Here is an 11,595-nt window from a genome sequence, read left to right as displayed (position 1 = left end):
CTTAAGAATGGCCTGAAAAAACTCTCTTCCTGCAGGTTTACAGTCCAACATGGAGGAACATTGAAAAGCAATCATCCCACCAGGAGAATGAAGTCTAAACTTGTTTCCACCTGCAAGTTTGTTCAAGCAATAACTTTTTTTTACTAACAAACATTTTTTATAGCCTTTTATTATATCAATGTAAAAGAAAACATCATGTTCTAGAGGTGATGATGGGAGTTCTTTACCATCAAAGTGCAAAGAATTGCATTAAAAGTAAAAAAATAAATAAAAAGTTGAAGCTGTGAGCATCATTGTATGACCGGATTGCGATAACCAATCAGGATCTCCACTGGCAAATGTGATCCTTCAAACAAAAGAACGACAAATATTATTCTGTACAAATCACAAGCCTGTTTTTTTCCCTCAAACTGATAAAGAAAATGTAAAAGTTGCTTTAAAAACTGTTGGTTGGTCTAAAAACTGCTTTCTGGCCTCCCGTGGAGGAGACGGTGAAGCAGCATGAATGACATCCTCACCTGTCCCTCACAGCGGTTCTGTTCAGCAGGCCGAGTCTTCCTGAAACCTCCTGCAGCTCTTCCTGTCTGTCCTCTGCTGGTGCGTTTATCCAGTAAAGCCTCAAATTTCAAACCCAAAATTCATACTTTCATGTATTTAGAACACAAAATCTTTCATGGATTTCCTTTTTGACATGTTCTCCTTCTCAAAACTGTTCAACATTGACCTCATTTCTAGTTCTTAGCCCATAGAGAGTTTAACTCTTTAATGGAGTTGTAATGACTTACAAAACTAAAATAAACTGTTTCACTGATTTTATTTTTATTGAAATATTCTGAGTTAAAATGATGAAGAGCTGCATCTTTGTGACAAAAGTAAACACTGAAATCAGAAAAGGTCAATCGAATGGTAAGTTGCCAGTACGCTGCAAGCAGTTAGAAGCTGGGGAAAGTATGGTGCACTGGCGTTCTGTCATTTAATTATCACTTAAGGGAGAGGGAGTGATTCTAGATTGCAGTTGGGTCCTCTGCACTCCTGCTCCTGTCCTTGGCCGTGGACCTCGCCTCTGGCTCGTCTCGCTCCCCCAGCCTTCCCCCAGTTCTAGTGGTTGATGTCCATCTGCTGCACTATTCAAACATGTGGCTGTAGAGATACATAAACTGATTCTCTGAGGTCTTTTCTTTTTTCCCCAGAAACCGTCTGGGAAGGGATGCCCGGGTTAGTCTGCTTAGTTTACTTTAGCAATCAGCTGTTGTATTTTACAATGGATTGTATATTCTATGCAATTAGAGAAGCCTGTTGAGGCAAACTGTGTTGTAATATCGGGCTGTATAAACAAAAGTTAATTCATTTCATTTAGTGATTGTTTTTTCTTTTTTATAGAACGCTCTATTAATGAATATTAGAAATAGGCCTACAAAACACATCCCTTTTCTTCACCTACCTTTTATTGTTTGTAAAATATTTAAAACACTTCAAATTAAGGTCCAATCAGGAGCAACCAGAAAAAGTTGTGGTTTCTGTTTGAGTTTAGTGACCATAGCAATTCTGTCAAATGTTGAATTTTTGGCTCGTTTGTTCTGAGATTTTAAATTTGGTGCAGTTTGTACAACATTTACGTTGAAAATCAAGTAAAGAAGAGTTTGGTTTCCAAACTATAACATAACATAGAATCAAATGAATTTCCTTCAGGGCAGGGAAATAATGTCGGATAGACATTAGAAATGATTACTTTGACGTAAAGGACATTACTGAAAGCTTCTACTGTGCCAAAAATCACTTAAAATGTGTAAAATTATTCAGTGAGAAGCTAATTATTTATGTTTACCCAAAAATACTGACTCTAAAATTTGTGGTTTGGGTTTATTTTTTGTTTTGTTTTTTGGAGGGGGAAAAAAATCAAATTAAAAAAACAAAAATGGCATGTTTAACGTCTGGAAAATAGTTCAAGTTTGTAATAATGAAATAAAGGTATTAAAAAGTCAAAAATGACTTTTTTCTTTTTGGAGGACTTAAAGAAATTCTTTAAAAAGTGTACGTGTGTGATCAGCAGATTCAGTTTATACAGTAAAGCGTCTGATGGGGAAAGACGTTTTAGGGGATCTATGGAATAAAAACACTTGAAGCCAGATTTCTGCAGATGAACGAAAGGCCTGAGGCTAAATAAGCTGAAGGCTAAAAAATGAACAAAGCAACATTTGGGTTTTTGTCAGGTTGTGTTTTCAGTCTCACCAAGCTCAGGTTGATCATCCACAGCTGGTTGCGTTTAGTTAATCATTCTCAGTCTGTTTCAGGGTCTGGTGTCAGGTCCTCTGTTCTGTTTCGTCACTCCTTTTTTGCTCCTAGAGTTTTGTTGTGGTTGGTCTCCAACATTTTGGGTCTTACGCCACCAGTTCTTGACAGTTTATTAAAAAAATAAAGAAGTAGTATCAAATCTGCAGTGGAACTGTTGGAAAACCACAGAAAACAAGTCTGTTTCTCTGGACGCACAGGCTGAAAGCTCCTGAAGAGAAACAAACACTTTTTAAACATGAATGCCATTAAAGTTCATACTAAAATAGTTAAATCAATGCAAAATAAAGGGATTTTCTGAAAAAGTAATACATTTTTAAACCCAGAAGTTACAGAAAAAAAACTTGATCAAACACATGAGTTTTGTAATGTAAATGTTTACGGCACTAGAAAACAAAACTTATATTCCAGTATTCTTACAGTATTGTTCTGTGCTGGTGGTGTTTGTGGATGCCCACGTCACACTCAAACATGTAGGTTTTTATCTTTTGACTGATGTTTTCTCAAGGCAATGATGGCACTTTTTTTTTTTTGCAGTTCATCCCATGAGGCTGTTCTCCTTATGTCCACCAGAGGGCGTACTACTCACACCCATTTTCATGTGAGCTGTGATTGTGGAGAACTCTTAAATTATAACTAAATGAGCACAGTCTTTAAAACAAAAACACACGATTTGCTGACCTTTTAGTTCTACTGCTAGATAGAACAAATATCGGTCTTGTGCTGATATTACCCTTTTTTTATTCAAACTTTTATATGGCTGTGTGAAATTAAATAAAAAAATTAAAAATATCTGTCTTAGAAAAAGTCACGTTTTTATCGTGTAGTGAATGCTTTTTGTTGGTTCATTTATTGGTTAGGTCTGCTGAAACTGTTAACAGGCCTCACATCGCTTTTAGGAGGTGTTTGTTCGTTAATTAAACTCAGAGGTTACATTCACTTCTGTTCCTTGAACTGATATTTTTAATCACACCTCTGGGGGCCACTTCTGTTAAACGTCTACATGCCCCACCTGGTCCAGGTTATAAAGAACAATAGTTACCAAAGCTACGCAGATGACTCAGAATGACGCCAGGAGCCTGAGGCCCAGTGCAGCTTCCTGGTAAATGCTTTAAGGACATGACTGGAAGAGCCACAACTTACCTCAGCTAAACAAAAACAACAAGTGCGGTTCTTGTTTTTGAGGAACGGTTAGACGTCGCTACCGAGCTTCAAACTATTCGTCTGAAATCCACCAACCAGGCCAAAGACTTGGGTGTAGACTTCTGATAGAGCTCCATTTTAAAAAACCCGTTAATGCAGTCACAAAAACAGCCAACATAACCTAAAAAATATCTCTAGGATTAAAGATCTGGTGTCCAGACAGGACCTGGAGAAACGAATTCAGTCGTTCCTCTGTAGACCATTTGACTACAGTACAGTAACAGTGATTCTACAGGACAACCACAAAAGAATCAATCAGGAAACTGCAGCTGATTCAGAACTCTGCCGCTCAAGTTCTAACGAGGACCAAAAAGTATACCTCATCAGTCCAGTTCTGAGGTCTATTCCACCAGCTGCCTTTAAAATAGACTTTAAAATACATAAATGACCCTGTATGTACCAGCCAGACCTTTGCCGCTCATCTGGATCCGGTCGTTTGTCACGTAGAAGCTGCACTCAGCTTCTATGCTCCACAGATCTGGAACAGCCTCCTAGGAGGCCTTAGATCAGCTGAAACAGTTGATTTAAAGACCTGTTCTCATCTGCTTTTGATTAGTTTTTATTCCAACGTTCAGTTCTTTTTAAATTTCTATTTTAATGATCACACCGTGTTTTCTCTGAAGCACTTTGAATGAATTTGTACACGAAATGTGCTCCATGTCTAACTTGAACTTCTTAATTACTGTCTTAAAATTCAAAATTGAAACACTCTCTCAACGTCTGAAACTGCTTCTGTTCCCTTACTCCTCCAATCATAATCCTGTTTTAGTTTTTACAGGTTTTTCCAAAAACCCAGTGAGAAATTCTTGATTGTAATGACCTCAGTCAACCACAGGGGGCGGTACAGCAGAAATTCAACGGAATTCATCATTGGAATCTAAAACGCTTCTGCTTTTCTGATTTAAAGGAGAACGTGTCAGAATCCTGTAGATGTTGTGGTGTCTTTGCCGTGGACCCGAGGTGGAGTCCTTTGCAGAACATTAGTGCTCCGGCTTGCAGAGGATGCTGTTTCTGTAACTCAGCCTGATGTTTTGCTCTTTTGTGGCTCAGGCTACAGACATCATACTCCCCGAGCTTCAAAGGATGACCTCAGAAGCCTGCAGCGGGGCCATCGTTGTGTCAACATTGTTTTTGCAACGTTTATGTTGAGCTCAGCCGCATTTTCTGTTCTGTACAGATGCCAGCAATAGCAAGAGTCCTTCACTGTAACGTCCTGAGGATTTCTACAGTCCTGCCGGCGGACACTTTTGTTTATAATCTGCGTTAGAGTTTCTGATATCCTCTTAGAGATGCACATCTGGCCTCGAGGTCAGGATCATTCCAACAAAGCTCAACGTGATTTAGAGGTTGTGTGCTTCAATGAGCGTGTCTTTGCACACGCAGCAGTTTACATTAACCCTTGTGCTATCTTAGATTACCCCACCCTTCCATTGACGTGTTCTCCCTACCATGAAAAAGGTGGATAAAGGTGGAAAGATTTCATGTATTCCATGGACACCAGTGAAGATCACAAATCATTGAAGAACAAAGGTTTAGCGCACTGTCTAGTGGGTCTAGATGACCCAACTCCCAATGTTACAGTGCCTAGGATAACACAAGGGTTAAGAGTTATAAACTTGTGCGTCACACTACTGTCCAATCCTTACACTAGCGTCCAGTTGTCCATATACTCACACTACCGTCCAGTTGTCCACATCCTCACACTACCGTCCAGTTGTCCACATCCTCACACTACCGTCCAGTTGTCCACATCCTCACACTACCGTCCAGGCTTCATCATCCTCACACTACTGTCCAATCCTTACACTAGCGTCCAGTTGTCCATATACTCACACTACCGTCCAGTTGTCCATATACTCACACTACCGTCCAGTTGTCCACATCCTCACACTACCGTCCAGTTGTCCACATCCTCACACTACCGTCCAGTTGTCCACATCCTCACACTACCATCCAGTTGTCCACATCCTCACACTACCGTCCAGGCTTCATCATCCTCACACTACTGTCCAATCCTTACACTAGCGTCCAGTTGTCCATATACTCACACTACCGTCCAGTTGTCCACATCCTCACACTACCGTCCAGTTGTCCACATCCTCACACTACCGTCCAGTTGTCCACATCCTCACACTACCGTCCAGTTGTCCACATCCTCACACTACCGTCCAGTTGTCCACATCCTCACACTACCGTCCAGGCTTCATCATCCTCACACTACTGTCCAATCCTTACACTAGCGTCCAGTTGTCCATATACTCACACTACCGTCCAGTTGTCCACATCCTCACACTACCGTCCAGTTGTCCACATCCTCACACTACCGTCCAGGCTTCATCATCCTCACACTACTGTCCAATCCTTACACTACCGTCCAGTTGTCCATATACTCACACTACCGTCCAGTTGTCCACATCCTCACACTACCGTCCAGTTGTCCACATCCTCACACTACCGTCCAGTTGTCCACATCCTCACACTACCGTCCAGGCTTCATCATCCTCACACTACTGTCCAATCCTTACACTACCGTCCAGTTGTCCATATACTCACACTACCATCCAATCCTCACACTACCGTCCAGGCTTCATCATCCTTGCACTACCGTCCAATACTTACACTACCATCCAGGTGTCCACATCCTCATGCCACCGTCCAGGCGTCCACATACATAGACAAGATGTTTAGTTTGACATCAACAATTCAGGTACTATTGTTATCATTTCAAACCAGATTTAGTTTGGTTTTCTTCAGTGTAAACGAAACGGTTCCTCCTTTTCTCGCTGTCTTTTCAAAAAGATTTTCTTTCCAGGAAATAAACACAGAGAAAGCAGTGGAACATGGGAGCACGTTAATGACACATGAATGGAGCAGTGTGTGTTTATTTACAGAAAATAAATCAAGTCATGTGAACTTCAGAGTGAGATGTTCAACCTTCAAGTTCTTTGTGGTTTTTGACCAAAGATGAAAGGTGGGTTTGTCCGGGAAGTCCCCCAAAATCCGGGAAAGGGAGAGCGGCGGTCCTGACCCGAATCCCTCTGAATGTTTGTGGGATCGGCCCGAGAGACCAAACACTGGCTGAAAATGGGAGGAGGAGCTTTTTGTGTCACTGCTTATTCTACACATCATTGAAGCTCCTGGAGGCCCAATTCCAACCATTTTAAACAGGAAACGCGTCTTTTTTCTTCAGACTTGAATCACAGGATCCCCCATGAAGTCAGATGTGTTTTTACTTTTAGTCCTGGATTTGACCAAGGTTGAGAGGGACGCTGTTTCACTTAAGTGAAACCAGATTATAAATTGAGTCCTGAAAACTTACATTTAAAAAAGAAAATACACACACGCACATGTATATAAGCCTAAAGTGAAATCAGATTATAAATAAAATACTGAAAACCTAAATTTAAAAAAGGAAAAAAACTTTTTTTTATGTTTACCGTATATATTTATACAGTTTTTGAACATACACAGTTTTGTTTTAAATTGAATGTTTTTCTTTTTACATTTTCAATGTTTACTTTTGAGATAAAAACAGTATTTTAAATTTACTATCTGCATTTTTATTCACTTTCCGCTGGTCGTAGTTTTAGTCCGCCCTAATCGAGTGACCTAAAACCATTATTCATCCAGTGGGTAAAGCTAAAATGTTCATTTGATTGAGAAGTCCATAAACAGCTGAGTGAAACTCCAGCTTTGAGTTCTGGAACTTAAAACGGACTTTTAATCATCTGATCAGGGGGTCGACACTAAAAGATGAAAACATTTCCATAAAGGTTGTTTTTTCATATTTCAGTCAGAAGTCAGACAACTCTTGCAGAAGAATATTTATTTCACCACATCTTTAGGTTGGCATTACAACTTGATTCACAACTTCGTTTTGGCATAAGGCTCCGTTCAATTCCTTGAGATAATTCTTTTTTCCTTACACTTTCAGGTAACAAAACCCCCGTAACGGAGCCCACAGGTGGAAGCCGGGGAGGAGGGAGGGGCAAAGAATGAGCGCTGAAGGTAAAAGAATGAACAATTGTACACCTGACTTAAATAGGATGCTGAGCAGGTGAGTTAATTGACTGACCCGCCCTAGTGGAGTAACCTGTAATTCTCCAGAGTGTCTGCCCGAAATGCGACGAGTCACTATTTCAATAAATGACCTTATTAATCCATGAGTACTTTCAACCTCAGTGAGTCAAACATTCTCCTAAAAAATACTTTAAGAATGACCTGATGTCTGCGGCGTGGGTGACGTTCATGGTTCAAAGATAGGTCACCATAAATTATTTTTCATTTGAGAAGATTCAGTCAGAGTAAATACTGATTTAAGTATGGAGGGATTTTTGTGCCGTTATTCAAGCTCAATGATTTGAAAGAAAAATTTTAAAAATGTAGTGTCCTCAAAAAACTATTCTGCACATTAAACAGAAAAAAAACACTTGAAAAAACACTTAAAACCTGGTTCAGGTTTTGAAATTTTTCTGACCAATCAGTATCAACCTTCAATGATACGTCTGTGATTGGCGGGCTTTTGTGGCACATCTGTGATGTGGCACATCTGTTTCCAGGCAGAAGAGAAGTCAAAGTTGTTTTGATTGCACTTTTTTTTTGTTTCAAGTGCAAAATAATTTTTCGAGCACAGGCATTTTTTTTTCTAAAGTTTGAGGCTCAAAAGTGAGTGTTGCGCTTGGATTAATGGCACAAAAATCACTCCATATTTAAGCCCATGGAAGGGATAAAAGCATAAAATAACAGATTTACCATTCGTTTTAAAAAAAAGACTCTCTTTGAAGAGAATATTTTAGCCGCTGTCATGCTAAATAAATACAATCAAACAAAGTCTGAGCTAAAGTCCTGTGTGGGTCCTTAGGCAAGACCCCATCTGGGTCTCCCTGTGCCTTAAAAATACAGGAAGGGCATCCGGTGCAAAAATTCTCTGCCAAACCACCATCAGCCGACAGGCGAACAACAACAGACACAAGTGGGCATTTGGTTTATAATAATATAGTAAAGATGGTCTTCGCTTGTTAACTGAACACTCAGTGGTTTTTCCTTCAGCTGTTTTCTGCCAAAAGAGATGGATGAGCCCCGCCACAGCAGGTATTAGGACTTTACATTTTGATCCAGCTTTGATGTTGCAGGATCACTGGATCTCGTTTTGGAGCTCCTGACACAGATCCATGAGGACTCATGATGAACAGGAGCCGAGTCTGACTCCATGGTTACGGTTGAGGAAGGTCAACCTGCTGGTTTCTGTTCCAGTATTTCACTCTGACTGAAGTCCAAAAACATGTCAAGGTCAAGATTAAAGAGATTAAAACCATGTCTATGGTGTATCTCTGACAGAAACCCCGCAGAGCGCAGCACAGGGTAAAGCTGGATGAGTCCATAAAGGTCAATCCGTCTGTGCTGGATGAAATGACTAAGCCTGAACTCACAGGATGAATAAAAACAGAAAAACACACAAAACTGTTCGTTTGCGGCTGTTCAGGGATGTGAGACGAGGCCTGCTTGAACTTTCCTTGGGTTCGTGTTTTTAAGCGCCGTCTGCAGAGCACGCCCATAGATCTGCAGTAAAAGACTAAAGAGGTTCATGAACAGCAAACTCTGATTGTTGGCTTAGGTGTGGGAATGTAAACATTACTGTGTGGATGACTGAGGATGACTATGAGTCGAGGATGAAGCCTGTGAACAATTTTCAATAAAAACACAAAAATGTTCATTTCCTGATGTTTGTTTGAGGCAGAAATTCCCACATTTTGTTTGATCTTGATTTAAAGGCCCACTGCAATGAAAAATGGTGGTCCTGACATTTTTAACGTGCATTTTTCAACAGAAAATAAGCTGAAAATTGCACATTCGACTCTAACATTTGAGCTAACCCTCTGCATGCACAGTCATAGCAGGGTTAAGCAGAATTAACTACTGTGGGGAGATAACCCAAAATGTGACGTCCACGCATAAAGACGCCAGGACTAAAGGAGGTTAAAGACCGCTGGAAAGGGTTTGAAAAGAGATGATCAGACTGGGTCTCTAAAAGCTGTTTATGCTCTAAAGACACGTTTTCTCCACCATCATTTATGTCCAACACAAATAGGAGTCCACGGCGTTATTTAAAACATTCTACATGAGAGTTTTGAGCCCAATCCCAGAGCAAATAAACCAAAAGAACACACACATCGGTTAAAACGATAAACTAACATGACTGTGTGCAATGATGATAATCAACTGTCTGGAAAGATTCCCTGTAAAATCACTTTTGTATTTCAGTTAAACTGTTTATTTAGGAGTTTAAAGTACCCCATGTGGTGAAAATATTGCATGGTAGCTGCAATAACTTCATGTTGGATGTGGTTTCCTCTTTTCTGTTGCTTCCTTCAGGGGGCGCCTCAGCAGACGCTCACTCCACGAGCTTCATATTTGGTGGTCCTCTCATTTCCTGGTAGCTCCAACCTCGGCATCCTTTTCCCAACATCCCTGTTCCTCCTCTGAAGCCGTCTCCATCTGCCTTTATTGGCATTTATCTCCATAACGTCTTTCAGATCAGAACATTTCAGTTCTGATCTTCTCCGTTCTCCCAAACAGAACCTCAAGGTTTTCAGCTCTGCCGCCTCCGGCTGGACCATCAGGAAAAACAAACTGTGGAGATGAAGTCCCTTTAAAAACGTGTCTCGATAAGAACAATATGAGAAAGTTGATCTGAGAACAGCTTTGGTTTCAATCAGGGTACGATGAGCAGACGACACGAAACCACAAAGTTCCTGCTGGGTCCTTAAGAAATTTGACTAAACCGTTAGAAAGAAAGAGCAACGAGAAACGTTCAAACAGACTTTTCTGTCTGACTGCCAGAAGACGCTCACAGAACACGGAGGATTCATCTTTTTAGACCCATTTTTTACGTTTCCCCTCAGGCAAAACGCGGCTGCAGAGTATTTGAAGGGAGGTGTCAAATGAGCTCTTAAACAGGAACAGCCTGCCTGCTAATCAGCTTACATGACCAGGCTTTGGCCCAAGAAAAACTGCAAAAATTGGGCATAAAGTCTACTAACCTGCTGTCCAGTAGGCCTTATAAAAGGAATAAGCTTTCATGTGGCTTTTAGGTCTGAAAGCATTTATTTTGGATGCACCCAGAGAAGTTACTCCACGGACCTGGAATGTGGAGAAATTGGAAGCTTTTGGAGATAAAAGCACCTTTTTTGGGGGGGATTTTTGCCTCCAGTTTTGTAGCACCTGGTGATGCAGCCTTGGCCTTTCATCACGCAGACCTTTAGCAGATTCTTCCTGGCCGCTGAAAAAGCTGAATTTCGGGCGAGCAGAAGCAAACTGGAGAATAGTTCATTTATTCAGAGGACGAGCTCGGAAAAATTAGCCCCTTCGCTGCTTCTTGCACATCAGACAAGCTTTGGTTCCATAGCTGGATCTGTCAGAGCCTTTCCATTTCCACAGTAACGTCTTGCTGCTCTAAATCATCCAATACATTAGGGAAAAGTTTCTGACTGAATTGAAAACCTCTTTAGGTCAAATGGTGTTTTCCAACATTGATATAATTGATTCATTGGCATTAGGTCGATTTGTTTGACAGCTTGTGTCAGGCAGATCTGTGTGCGCGTGTGGAGGAAGAGGAGATATTCACATCTTCCTCATGGTGATTGACAGTTCAGATTTGAGGCTGCAGAAGAACAGATGACCAAACATCCACGGAGTCCTGACTGAGCCTTCTGCCGGCCTTCACAAACCAGATCAGTAGTTTGTTTTTACGTCCATCAGATCTGATTTTCCCATGAAATGCGGCCCAAAGTAATTCTCCCTGGATAAGAATTTTAAAATTCTTGATCAACGACATCTTGGAAGGTCTTGTTACATTTGGCAGGACGCCGGAGTTACTGTGGTTTGCGGCTGAATCTTCTGTTAAACTGGTTTTATCCGACAGATTCCAACTCGTGTTTGAGGTGTTTGGATGAACTTTTAGCTTTTTGATCCGTCTGCTGACGGGTAGGAGTTTACAAAAAGCCTCAGAGGCTTTGGGAAACATTTCCAGGTTTTTTGTCAGGCATTTGTAGAGAACACTGTGTGAACACACTCAAGGTTCATGTGACCATGAACCTCTGTCCG

Source organism: Oryzias latipes, chromosome 5 (assembly GCF_002234675.1).
Source record: "Oryzias latipes chromosome 5, ASM223467v1".
Taxonomy (NCBI): Eukaryota; Metazoa; Chordata; class Actinopteri; order Beloniformes; family Adrianichthyidae; genus Oryzias; species Oryzias latipes.
This window is presented reverse-complemented; position numbering follows the sequence as displayed.